General features: G+C 43.0%; 1 protein-coding gene across 9 annotated transcripts in view; it reads left to right on the top strand.

Annotated features, from left to right (window-relative positions):
* Positions 1-13,766, top strand: part of HMBOX1 (homeobox containing 1) — a 118,596-nt gene that overhangs the window by 1,173 nt on the left and 103,657 nt on the right. Inside the window, exon 1 of one of the 9 annotated variants that reach the window (XM_009096232.4) lies at positions 104-608. The exons of the other annotated variants lie outside the window; for them this stretch is intronic. The gene's annotated coding sequence lies outside the window, so the exon portion shown is untranslated. Of the gene's footprint in view, positions 1-103; positions 609-13,766 lie in introns of those variants that run through there. 9 annotated transcript variants of the gene reach the window in all.

The raw sequence follows: 13,766 nt of genomic DNA, 5'->3' as shown, positions 1-13,766 counted from the left end.
AGGACGAGGACCCGGAGGGAAGTCATTCTCAAAATGTGCGAGGAGAACTTGGGTGGGGTGTCAGACTCTTGTTTGTTTTGTACTTCTTGGGAAGAGGTGGGGAACGGGGATGGCGGGTGAGTGCTTTTGTGTCCCGTGTCCGGGATGGTTTAGGGTCAGAACGGTTTGACCGCAGGAGCGGTCGGGGGAAGCGGCCGGACATTCTGCTGGAGTGTTTAGTGTTTGCCTCAGCTTCGGGGTTAAAACAAAACAAGATGCGAGTGTGTTTAGGTGCAGAATACACATCCGAGCCAGACCCCGCCGAGTTCCTCGACCTCAGTTTTGTCTGATGGGTTCTTTCCTTTCTTTTTTTTTCTTTTTTTTCTTTTTTTTTTTTCCCTAGTTGGTGGAGTGTCTCTTGGTATGTTTGCAGAGCACTTCTTCGGAAGCATTTTGTTCTTCGCGATAGGTCTGGAAAAGCCTCGGTTGGACGTGCTGTTTTTTTCCCCAGTTCTTTCGTGTTAGGGACAAAAAAAAAATTGCTGTTTTGGGGGGTGGGGAAGGAAGAAGGAAGAGGAAATGAAGGCTTAAGCATGTTCGTGGAGTCGGGTCTGTCTCAGTTTGTTCAGGTAACACTGGGAGCGTGATTTGGTGGCTTTTAAGTACAAAATGTTTATGAACAAAAAACTGCCGAGATTTAAACTTTGTAGGGAGGAAAGCGTTAAAGCGATGGCCAGGGAACGCTGATCGTCTCCCTGCTTCAAACTAGTGAGGATGGAGGGAAGGAAAAAAAGAAGACACTGGGGAAAAATACCCCTACAATTCGCATGAATGATGCCATGTAAAATACCGGAGCGAGGAATTGTGCTCTGCAGACGATTTGTGGGCTGGCGAAAGCCCGAAGTGCTTGCTCGGGTCCCGTGATATGACTCGCTCATTTCTGCAGGGCTCATCAGGTACAGGCTCTGCTTCCTTCCTGGGATGGTGCAGCTGGCATTTGATTTCCTCCATGGATGGGAGAGGAGGAGTCCTGTGCAGTTTTTTTCCCCGAGATGATTGCATTTTCTTTGGCCTTGCTGCACCCTGCCTCATTAGTAGGAACTGCATCTATACTTATTTACCATTATACCGTGTCCCTTGGGAAGCAGGGTGTAGTTTGGAGTAGGTATATATGGATTTATCACTCCTAACATTTTTTTTCCTCCCATCGTGCTAAGACTAAATCCGTCAACAGCAGAGAACAAACTTAATTTATTTCTGTGTTTTGCATCTCCCTTTTTACCATTTCTCTTCCAAATTGCTAAGAAAATATCTCTGAGATGGAGAGAGGGGAGAAGGAAGAAAGGGATGGAAAATGTTGTCTGTGCAGGGATGCATTTGTTATCTGCATGTCCGGGGAGCACCGGTCTGGGGAAGGGCAGGGTTTGTTTCTGTATGTGAAAACTGGGATTTGGGAATGCTCTTTTTCCCTTATGTGAAGATTATTCTTTAGCCCTGCGACGGCGACAACTTTTTCTGTCTGGTTGACAGAATTACCCGGGGAGCCTGGGCAGGAGGCTGGGAACAAGGAACTTGTGTTTCACTCCGTGCTGCCTGTTCTTCCTCCCCTCGTTCCCTTAGCACCAGTGCAAGCCCCAGAACAGGCATCAGCATTTTTACTCCTGTGTCATCCCACTGTTCCGAGCAGGTCTAGACGACATTGTGGTATGCAGGCTGCCAGCTGGGTTACAGGAATGCTACCCTAGGTGAAACGGCAGGATTTTTAAGGAGGGGTAAGGAAATCTGGGAGAAAATCCTGTGTGAATGAGGCCTGGTTTTCTCTAGAACTGCTTCACTGAACGGTGTCAAACAACTCCTTGGGTTTATTGACCTTTCTGGACAATGTGCATCTCTCTAGCATTGTGATTCTGATAATTCCATGGAATCTGTAGCTGCTGTCAGCTGCAGGGAGCTCTTTTTTAAGGCAGTTTCTCTGTGGGTCTTACTGGTCTCTTACAAAGGGATATTGGAAGTTGATAGCTGTGCAGTGTTTTGAAAACTAAATTATTATAAAGTGTCTACTTTATAGTGGTAATCCATAGGTTCATGGGAGTGTTTGGTATGTTTTTTCATCGTGGTCTGGATTTGGGAAAAGACTGGCGCTGTGACATTAATTTTTAATACTAATCTATTTTTTAATAAAATGCATTTTTATTAAGCATGACTGTCAAAAATTGTTCTGTTGTTAACTTTTGGGACAGCTCTTTTTGTGTTGTGTGTCAGTGGGGCAGGGGTGAAATTTGGGTCTTTGGGTGGAGAATTGGGAGTTCCAATGAAACTGAACCATGAGAAAGGAGGAAGCTGTACTGTTCCTCATACCAAGGGATCTGAGAAGGTGTTTGGTTGTATATATTCAAAACCAAGTGAATTTTCAGGAAACAGCAGCACATTTTAATCTAAAGAAAGCAACTTGTACTTCACAGTGATTTCTGTGCAGAGCTTTTAAGGACATTACAGAATGACAGGCTACAGTACTGGCATTTGTAGCAACTCTTTTTCATCTGCAAAGTTTCAGATTTTGAAATCAAAATACTGTCAGCTTAAGAATCGTACTGCAAAAAACCAGATGCCTTTGTTCCTCCTGTCGATAACTTCATGCAGCTTTGATTCTAAAGTCCCCAAAGTTTATTTCACGTTATGCTGATTTTAACAGAGCAGGGATTGGATTCTGCATGCATGTCCTCGTGGGATTGGGCTTTAATTATACCTATGCTGATAATATGATCTTGTGGGTTATCGATGCAGTGAGACCAATACTGTGATTACAGCAGGATTTTTAGGACATAAGGAGGAGAATTTGATTTTTTTTTTTTTGAGGGGGGGGTGTCGGTGTAACTCGTAACCCTAAAGCTGTTTTTTTTTTTTTTTTTTTTTTGTAAGATTAGTAATAAACTGTATTTTAGCATTCTTGAATTAGACTAAAGCTCCCTTCTGACTCCTATTAAATTTAGGATGGCTGGGTAGCAAAGTGTGCTAAGAGTTGGTATCTGAACACTCAGTCATGCAAACGGGTTGTGTGGTAGCTGTGAATGCAATTCCCAGGGTTAATGCTAAAGATAAGTGTTTTGACAAATGCTTTTAATTTGGGGAACAATACAAGCAAGAATGACAGGATATGAAAAGAAGGTGCTATTTTTCGTCTCGCAGGTGGCAAACAAAGGTGTAGAGGGATCAACTTGCCCAGGTTCCTACAGGGAGTCTGCAGCAGAACTCGCAATCAGTCTGTGATCTCAAGGGTTTGTCAGGGCTTTAATCAGTTTTTCTTCCTCCTCTCATTAATTGGCTAGCTTTGACATTTTGAAAATAACATCTAGAGATTATTTCTCTTTTCTCCACTTTCAAACTTTATCGCCTGAATTTTTTTTTTTTTTTTTTTTTTTCTTTTTCATTTTAAGTCGAGCCTTGAAAACACAAGGTTGGAAAACTTGATCTGAGCAGCACCTCCCTGACATATGATACTATCTCCAAACAGCCCCTGACAAGTGAACCCTCTCATTGAAATCATGTGAGGAATTTTATTACTCAACTCTGAAGATCTTCTGGGGGAAAGGAGGTTGCAAACTATTAACTATGTGGTCTTCATTGCAAGCTGGCAGATAAAATGCTCTTATGTATTTGAGGCTGTCATGTGGTCCACAGCCAGAAGTAGAGAATCAGCTTTGTAGTCGCTGACCAACCGAAAATTTCATCTTGTCACTGTGAGAAACACATTTATTTTTGTGTTGTGCCTGCAGATTTCATGTGAATATATTCCTTTCTTTAAGCATGCTCTTGATTATATCCTTCCCCTCTTAACTGGGCGCTTACACAGCGTTATCCTGTGGTCATATGAGCACGTGGAGAAGCTTTTATCCTTGATAACCTTAAAAAGTCTCTTGGGTTTGGGCAGTTCTTGTTCTTTGCTGTTGCAGTTGGGTTAGGCAGAGGTTTGTTGTTGGTGCAGGCTCACTGTGTGACACCACTGAGCTCAGGGCTCATGTCACAGTCCCAGAGCCACTGCTGTGACAATTACAGTGTTGTAAAGCCCGACCTAATCAGGGCTGATCGATTTATGGCTGTAGCTCCTCTGCTGGCCAGAGCAGCACGGCTCCAGTGGCTCCCACTCGATTGTTCTGGCTGAGCCACTGCCCTCCTTTGCTGTTCCATGTCAAAACAATACTTTGTACCTCTCTTGGTAAATCTCTGGAAGTGCTTGACAGAGGTATTGGTGTTTTACAAATGGAGAGACTGAGGCACGAGGGCCGAGTGACTCACGTAAGGTCACGGACTGAGGCAGCAGCACTTCAACACAGGTGTCTCCTCCCCATTTGTTATATACTGATTTATAAGGAATTTATTTGCTGGTCATCATGCAGTCATTAAGAATATCTAAGTCCAGAGATTATTTTTTATGGTGATGGGAGGATATCCTGCTGACTTCTGTGGCTTGACACTTCTCATCCTTACTTACTCCGTTATTTTTCTTGCTTTTAAATCCATTATATTCCACCTTCCATCAGGTGAAAAGCAAACTTTCTCACAAGACTGTGAGGGATTCCCTTCTCTCTTGTATGGCTTTTCTTCTGCTTCATTTAATAGGATTTTTTTTGGTGTTGGATTTCTGATCTATGTCAGGAATGCACAGGCATGTCTGTTACTTGTTTTACTTCAGCCCCATGTTAATACAGACACCAGCAGGTTGAACAATTGCTGTTTTAATGTGCTGTATTATGAATTAAAAGAAATACTCTATAACTGGTTAGTCTCCCTATCTGTGTGGAGGTTTCCCTTTCCCAGTTCTAAATCAAAGCTGCAGGCAGAGTCTGAACTTAAAGTCTGCTCTTAAAACAGGGAACTGCTGTAGTGCTCCTGACAGAGTGAGCTCTGCTTTATCTCCCTGTGCAGCCAACCAGGAGCTTTGGAAGGTCAGTTCACTTTTTCCTACAGAATTCCGTCTGAATGTTCACTTCATCATCTCATCTTGGTTTCAGTGCAATTACCAGCCTGAAACTCATTGCCAACAGAGCCCTTCCAGCAGGTTGTACATGAATATACCTAAATCACTTCTGTAATAGGGCTTGACAAAGATCCCACTTTGTGTGTGTGTCCATGGAATGCTGGCAGGTAGTGCTTCCAGTCTCCATTTGCCCAATGGGTGGAGTGTTGCTTCCAGGGAAGAGTTTCTTCCAGCCTGAGGAAACAAATTTTGACACCTACTTCGTGTACAGAGGTGGCATCTTTTTGTTCTCCATATGTATAAGTTGTATTTTTAAGCTTTATTAATTTTACATGAATCCCATGCACTGCTGTGGTGGTAGATGGGATTTTAATGTTGGATTGAGGAAAGAATTTACAAGCCAGGCATAAAAATTCTATTAATTATGTTTGGCTCTGCCCCCAGTTGAATCTTGCTTGTCCTGAGTTCCTGGTATCATTCTTCTCCCCACTTCTGAACTTAATATTTAAGAAGTCTTTTTTTTTTTTTTTTTGCTTCCTCAGAATTTTTAAGTCCAGCAGCAGGATGGATAACTACCACTGAAACAATAGTGTAGGCTACTCTTTCAGTGGCCTTGTGAACAGCCAGTTTTGTTCTTCTGATAAGCCCTTGCCCTATCAATTGGGAAGTGCAGCATATAGTCATTTCCTGCATTTTGAGCTGCCCGTTCCTTCTGAGCTCTGAGGCAAGCACTGAATCTGCTTTTTGTTCTTGCCGTGGCTCTGTGCTACTGATGGCAGCAGAAAGCAGTCAGTTAGTTCATCAAATACAAGTGCTGTTCCTGCTTGGATATTTATTCTGACCTTTCCTTTGGACAGTTTCTCTGCCATGATCAGATTCTCTGATTACAATGTCAGCTTTCACCAGAAATCTCTTTGTGATTTAACTGGCAGCGTTTTGGGGGTTTGAGCAACTGGGTGTGCAGCAGCTCTGACATGGAAGTGGTGCTCGAGTCTTGGGAAGTTCTTCCTGGCAATGAAATTTCCTTTCTAGGCTCTACCATAGGTTTTATTTTATGACCCAGGGCAAACTTTTTGACTTGACCCTGTTCCGGTGTGGAGTATGGAAATAATCGTTTCAGGGCTGTTGAGATGTTTTTACATTTAAGAGGTATGTGGAGATTCTTGGCTGGCTGTTAATGGGTGCTGCTGCTCTTGGGAGTATAGCCCTGGATGTCAGAGGTGTAGTTACTCAGAATGAGAACTGGTTATGTAAGCTAATACTGATTTTTCATGGCCCAGGTAGGAGGAGTAAGTAGCTGCTCAGAGTTTGCCCAACTAAATTGCATTACATGTGGTTTCCAGACGTCATAGCTGGTCATTCCCTGTTTGTATTTCATGGGAGCTCCATCTGCTTGGTGGAGTGGTGCTGTTTAGTGATAAGTCTGAAAAAGAGGGAACTTGCTGAACTTGAAACTTATTCCTCCCTCTTTAGTTTCCTGGTCCACAGAAGTTGAGTGATGTTAACATATTGGAGATTCATAAAATTTAAGGCGAGAACAGATAATTAAATTGCCTTCCCTGATATGTTTTATATGCTTTGTATCACAGGCCTTTAAATTTTAATCATTTACTCTGAAACTGAGACCAGTAAATGATGTTTGGCTAAAAACAATTTGAAAGCTTTCCAGCCCTGAGTGTCCATCACTGGTAATTTCAGGCTCATCACTTCTCTTGGTAGTTATAAGAGGCTGATTTCTAATTTGAATTAGTCTAAGTTGTGCCGCTGGTTCTTGTTAGGATTTTCCTGACAAGATTAGAGCTCTTTAGTATCCAGGACTTTCTTGCCATGAAGGTACTTACACTCTATAATCAAGTTACTTGATAGATAAGGAAACAGAGTTGAGCTTTTAAGTCTCACTCTGAGGCATTTTCTCCAGCACTCAGATCATCCGGTGATTCTTCATGGTCTCCATTTATTTTTAACATTGTGGAGACCAAAAAAGGTGCCTGCTCCAGCCTGTGCCTGATCCATACCAAATTCTGAGGTGTGCCCTTAGCCCTTTTTGCTGCACAGCCACTGAAAGGGTTCCCAGGAGCCCTTTTGCATAGGGAAATCCTGTTCATGAGCCTCGCTGCCCCAGCACTGACATTCTTTACTCAAGTCTGCCATTTAGTAGTTACAGTCTGCATTTTTTAGATTATAAATTAGCCTTTGTATTCTGATGGGTTTGGCTTTCCTGAGCTAACTTAAGGCAGGTTTTCTGCCTCCTTTCTCCTGCTGTCCTTTCCTCTTCATAACGTCCTGTTGTGCTACAGTCCTGGTGTCACTCACAGATTTTTATCTGCAGTGATAAAAATGTTGAGCTGCATCAGACCTTAAATTTAGTGACAAAAAAAAAAAAAAAATTAGCATGATGCAATCCCAGGAAGTAGATGAAGAAGTGTCTGACTGACAGCTCTCGGATATGAAGCAGCCAGTGTGGGTTTCCACCAGCACCAGAGTAGGCTCTGTGCGTGCACTTGACTGTGCTCAACTGCATTTGTAATCTCAAAAGAACAAAGTTAGTCCTTTATCAAGACATTTGCCATTAAAACGTGCTGACTGGCACTACCGGTGTCCTTGTTCTGGTAATTCTTTACTGGGACAACACAGATTTTACTTTTCCTGTTCTCTGCCTGGATGGATACCCAGCTTACAGCTTTGCTCCATCCCCTTGCTGAGCTCTGGTGAAACAGAAACATCCACTTGGCCTGGGGTGAAAGGCCTCTTTGGTGCATGGGTTTTAGGCTGATTTAAATGTTCCCCTGCTAATGGGTTTGCTGGGAATCATCTTTTATTGCTGGTGAATTAGAAGGTGCTTCATGTGACAAAGGCAAGTTGCCCCAGTTGTTCCCAGTGGGTTTTCCTTCCACTAGAGAGCTACTAGGGTTTAAAATTTTTTATTGGTACTGTGTTTGTTTTTTAAGGTACCTTGACTCTTGCACTTTGGTTGTTAAGAGAAACATCCCAAGGCCTTTTTTTTTCCTGGATGTCCTCAAGTGTAAAATGGCAGCGTTTTTGGGGTGGTTGTGGTGCATCTGCTGCAAGATCCTGTGGAATTGTGGAAGTGATGAACTTCCCACCTTTCCAAGCACCTACTTCTGAAGACACTCGTGAATTACCCTTCAGTTCATGGGCATTATTCTCATAAATACTGGTGTCACTCCTCTGTCACACTCAAGGAAATTCTGATTTATTCATAGCACTGTGCCTTCTTGCTTTTTGTTAAAAATGCAGCTGCCTTTGCTTGCTGGCTGTTCCCTTGAATTTCCCTTTTCCTGTCCCAAACTGATTTAGCTTTTACTCCCTCGGTATTGCAGCTGTAATCAGCAGTGCACAGGAATGTTGTCTTCTGCAGGAGAGGCAGTATTTTTGCCATTGGTTTTTAGGATCCTGGATAATGTGGAATCTTGAAACCAAACCTCATTTAAATACCACTAACAGGAAGAAGTAAAATGTGTGGTGTTTTAGGTTGGTGTTTTTTTTTTTTTCAAGTTAGGTGTTTTTATGGATTTGCTCTCTGAGAAAAATCTCTTGTTTTCAAACCTGCAAATTCCAGGCAGATAAATTGCAGGGAGGTCGGGTGAGTATCTAAAGTTTGGGGTGTCTGCTTCCCTTCTGGCTAGCGAGTGGGAAGCTGGCCACAGTGATAGGCTTTGAGGAAAGATTGGGAAGAGAGAAGAAAGGGGAGAGCACTGAGGAACAGGATCTTGGAGGCTGGGAAGGAAACTGTGGAAGAAGCTGTGCCATTTGTACTCCTGCACTCTGAGGTGTGGAAGTGGAAAGCAAGCGATGAAGACCCAAAGCTGTGGAGTTCTGGTGGATGTGGATATTTCATGTTATGGCAGCCTCTGAGCTGAGCCAGCAGCTCTCCTGCCTCCTGGTTAAATCAGGATCTGATTTTCCTGTTCCTCTGCTGTCTTCTTGCAGGAGTTGTTTATTGACTGAAATTGTTTCCATATGGCTGCAGTGTAGGGCTTTGATTACATTAAACGTGGTGCTTTCCTGTGGCATTGCAGTGCTATGGAAAGATCGTCCCTCCCTCTCTCCCCTTCCTCCATAAAACCTTGGGCTTGAAACATGGAACTTGTTCAGGTATTATCTACTTTCCCCTCTGAGGCTTGTAAAACCAGAAAACTGGGATCCAGATCTTTTTTGAGTCGTTGTGTTTGATTGCTTAGGTGGGTTACCTTGGTGTACAAATGACTCATAAAATAGTTAAAATGAAGATTAAAGTGGCAGCAATGCTAGAACTGGGCCTCCAGGGTGTTAAACACTGAACAAGCAGAAAAGAGTCTGCTTCCAAAGAGGTTTGGGACCGTCCATTTGGATTGTATTTGTTGACACTAATGATCAATTTAAATGCTTCTCCAGGAAGGTGTTGAAATTCCTGTACTCTGGATGCTGGAAGGCAGATTCCCTGCTTATCTGGAGCCTGGAGGCTGTGTCCAGTTAGTGGGAAACAGATCTGTTTAATGGCAAATGGATGCATCTGTATCTTTGATAAGAATAAAAGCTGATTGCTGGCTAAGTTGGCTGATAAAAGTAGCAATGAAGCATCTCTACCTTCTCTTTGTTTACACCCAAACCTGAGTTAATAACCAGAATTCAAAATCTGGGGTTTTTTTTGTTAAAAAAGTTTTGGTTTTAAATAGGTTAAAGTATAAAAAAGCCTTTTTCTAAAGCCCAAGCTTTTTGCTGTAATGCCTCTGTTCTTGTAATGGATTCCAACAGAACCTCAGCATGGTATTTCTACTGCCAATATCTCAAATCAAGTCAAACCAGTGGAGTGGTGGTTGTCACTCTTGGCTGAGCACATGGAACCAGAGTCTGATGAAACAGTGAACTTGGTTTTTGACAGAAGTAGCCTCTTATGCATGTGCATAGAGAATATTTCCTTTATTTCTGTGTATTCAGATAGTTCATATCACAGCCTATTTAATTCAAAACTGAGAAACCATTTGGGAGCTGTAAATGCTGAAATTCTTGTTTTCCTCCCCTAACATAAGGTGGAAAAAAGAGCAATGAGGGAGGAGATTCACTAATACTGAAATCTTTCCGTGGAGGACACAGCAAGGTTCAATTCATTTAATAAAAAGAATTCATTTGTTTTCACTAAAGCATTTTAAAATGCAAACCATGTTTCTGTAACCCTTTTATGCATCCTGCACCTATGATGTATCATTCAAGATTAATAAAACTGTAATACATAAAAGCTGGCATTTTTAAAATTGTTTTATAAACAGTCTGGCTAATAACCCAGGGTGGAAACTGGAATGCAGGTATGCTGCTCTTCAGGCCTTTGCCTGGCTAGAGGCTGAAGCTCCAGATTTTGGGTTTTTGGTTTTTTTTTTAAATTTAGTGGTAAATGAAAGCTTTAGGGGAAGATTTAAGCCCCGAGCACGGGGTATCCAGTGGTGTTCAGAGTGGTGTCAGTCACTCTAAAGTGTCTGTGGCTCAGAGAAAGGCTCAATGAATGTCCCTCAGTAAATGTCCCTCCTAATTTAAAGGTGTTTGACTCGTGAGCTGGCAGGTAAAAGGGAGTCAGTGACCGTGGAGTTGTCATGGCCATCTCCTCTGCTTGTCCTTAGAGGAATTGCTGCTGTCCAGTGCTTGGAGCAAAGGATGTGGGCACCTTCTCCAAACTGGGATATTGCAAGTGTGAAAAACTGAGAGCTGCTTCCCTTTAGCCCATGCTGAGACACGACACTCAGGGAGGGTGGATTTCAACCCTTCCATTCTGCTTTGTGTTTCAGCACGGATGCTTGTCCAGCACTTCCAGTATCAGGAGGAATTTCCTCATGGAAAGGGCACTCAGGCATTGGAAGGGGTTGCCCAGGGAGGTTTGGAGTCCCCATCCCTGGAGGTGTCCCAGGAAGGGCTGGATGTGGCACTCGGTGACCGGGTGGGGATTTGGCACAGGTTAGACTTGATGATCTCAGAGATCTTTTCTAACCCAAATGATTCTGGGATTTTTTTGGTGCATGGCTTGTAGACAGTGTGGAGAGAAAACTTCTCACAAAAGGTTGGGGATCCTGCAGTTGGATGCCTGCAGATCCTGATTTATCTGGAAACCCTCTCTACTCCCTCCCTGTTTTACAAAACACTGTGGGAAAGGTAGGCTGGAGAAACCTGAATTTTCTTCTGTCCCTCACACAACCCACTGGTTATGTGGGAGCAGAAATTAAGACAAGGACATTTAATTTTAAGTGTTGTCATCTTCACGGAAAGTCACAATTTATCTTTCCTTCTCCCTGTCACAGAGCTTGTCTGTGCAACTTCTTGCACATCAGAGCTGCTTTCTGCTTCTTACCCACTGCATGACCAGCTGAAACAAAAATAAAGCTTCACTGCTTTGAGCCCCTCCAGAACTGCCTTCATGTAGCAGCTTTACACTAATGAAGTTTAGTTGGTTTGCCAGTTACTTTTCAGTGATTTCCAGAACTGCTGAAACACAATGAGTTGGTGAAGGCTCTCTTGTGTATTTTGTGTGAGCTCAGATATTTGAATATGGAGTAGATGAGTACTAAATATCTGCAATTTCCATTAAATTTTGATATGTTTAAGGGATGAGTCCTTAAAACAAGCTCTTACTGACGTTAGAGGCACTGGGATTGCTCTCTGTTGGCTCTCACAAGAACTGAACTGGAACTATATTGTGGATATTTTGTTTTTAATTAGCAGATCACTGCGTTCTAGGTCCTTTCATATTTAAGAATAATTAATTCTCTATTGTTTTTGCTTCTGACAGACCTTTACTGTCAGCCTTCCAGAGGAGACATTGGCCTTCCCTCCAGTTATCTGACAAAACAATTTACTGTGAGCAGCCTTCCCCCCACCCCTCATGGCAGAAATTTGCCTCTGGTGTCTTTCTGGGTGCTGTTTCCCAGCTCTGCTTTATGCTTTCCATCTCTTCCAAATAAAACCTGCACAGGGATGGGATTGAAACACTTAAAGTCCCCTTGCCCACTCCTGAAGAATTCCACAGTGCTGGCCTTCCAGTGAGCAGGGTGTGTTACATGTCTGCAAATCACTGGATGAAGAGGATGATCCTTCAGTTTTCTTCTAATGAGAATGACTTCTGAGAAGGCTGCAGGCTCAGGGCCATGCTGCCATTGCAGTATTATCAGTACATTTTGGCTGCAAATATGATTTCTTTTTTCTTTAATATTAAAGGGAGGGGTTATGACTTCTGAGTTATAATTGTGTGGAGACATTATTTGGGCAGACCTCCTAAACTCTCCTGCATTAATCTGGAAGTGCTGGATACAAGCTCTGTGCTCTTACAGCTGCTGAGGAGAGTCTTGGGCTGTGACTGGTGTTTGCAGAAAGCAGAGAAATTGCAAATTATGTGTTTTGATGCTGCACCTTAAGTTTCTCTTGCCTGTTTTCCCTGTTATTGTCGATGGTCTTTCTTTTGTATCCATTTATGTACCATTTGCTGTCACAGTTCCCAGTTCTAAATTTAACTTGAGCCCAGTTTTGACTTGACTTTTTGGTTTTGGCCTTAGTCAGCCACCAAGCAAAAGTGATTAAGCAACATTCCCTCAGGTTTCAGAAACCACCCTGCTGGGCCATGCCTACCCCAGGGCTCTGAGGCTGCTGGGCTTTGTAGGAAGATGTATTTTTGTAGCCCAGTCATTACCCCAGCACCAACCTAAATCCAGGTGGATCATCATGTTCCTGCACAGTTATTTTTGGAGCAGGTTGCACTGGAAAATTGCACTTAAGGTGGGGGTTAGGCTGGACAAGCTCAAGAGATGCTGTCCAGCCTCTGCAATTCTGTGGTCTGTGCAAAGGGGGAAATTAAAAACTGATAATTTTCATGGAGATGCATCCTTGTGCTTTTCATCCCGTCCCCTGTTCTTTCTCTCACCTTATTTTTGAAAAGGAAAGCTTTTAAAGTGTTTTACTGTGGTTCTTAAAGACATCATCTCTTACTGGATTGGGCACCATGACTGGCACAGGGGAGACTTAAAATGCAGTTGTTTAATTGGCATTTTACATGGTAGAATTTGAAATTGAGGACTGAGTGAGGCTCCTGCTTTGCTGCTCTGTTTTTGCAGGGCAGCAATAGTACAAAAATAAGAGGGTCTGTCCTGACAGTGCTGCCTGGAGCTGGTTCTGAGCTGCAGCACCACACGGCTGTGCAGGTTTGTAACTCTGCATTTGGGCAGCTGTAATGTAATGTTTATTCAAGAATTGCAAAAGTCAGCATAGGAACTGAGTTCAGTTAAGATCAGGTGGAAGAAATGTGCTGTTGGGGTCAGATCAGAAGTTTGCCTAGACTCTGGCATAAGGCTGGATAGTGCAGTGGTGGATGCTGAGGAGAGCCTGGAAGAGCAAGGCAAACATTTGAGCCCTCCCCAGCACATCCTTGCAGCTGCCCTCACTGTGTGCTGCAGATGTTCTTGATATCCCCCCTTTTCCACCCAGAGGGAGGTCCAGATGTGTTTGATCCCAAGCCATGTCCCTTGCAGTGTTTTCCCCATACCTGGAGGCCAGGTAGCCCTTGTGAAGGGAGATGTTAGTTCAGTTCCTAGTGAGAAAGTGTCCTTAATTTCTGACTTAACTCACCTTTTTTTTCAATTTGGCTTCTTCCATTCTTTTTGTTGTCTTTTTCTTTCAATCCTGTTCAGTCCTGTGCCAGTTTAGGCATGAACAAATACAGTGAGCTGTATTTGTATTTATTCTGTGAGCTGCATAGTGAGTCCTTCCCATTCCCATCCTCACCAGTGTGTTCACAGGGCTGTTTAATAACTCTGGCACTTGGTTCACATGGAATCAGTTG

Source organism: Serinus canaria, chromosome 3 (genome assembly GCF_022539315.1).
Source record: "Serinus canaria isolate serCan28SL12 chromosome 3, serCan2020, whole genome shotgun sequence".
NCBI classification, from domain to species: Eukaryota; Metazoa; Chordata; class Aves; order Passeriformes; family Fringillidae; genus Serinus; species Serinus canaria.
The sequence above is the reverse complement of the archived record's forward strand: the minus strand, read 5'-3'. Positions and strand labels throughout refer to the sequence as shown.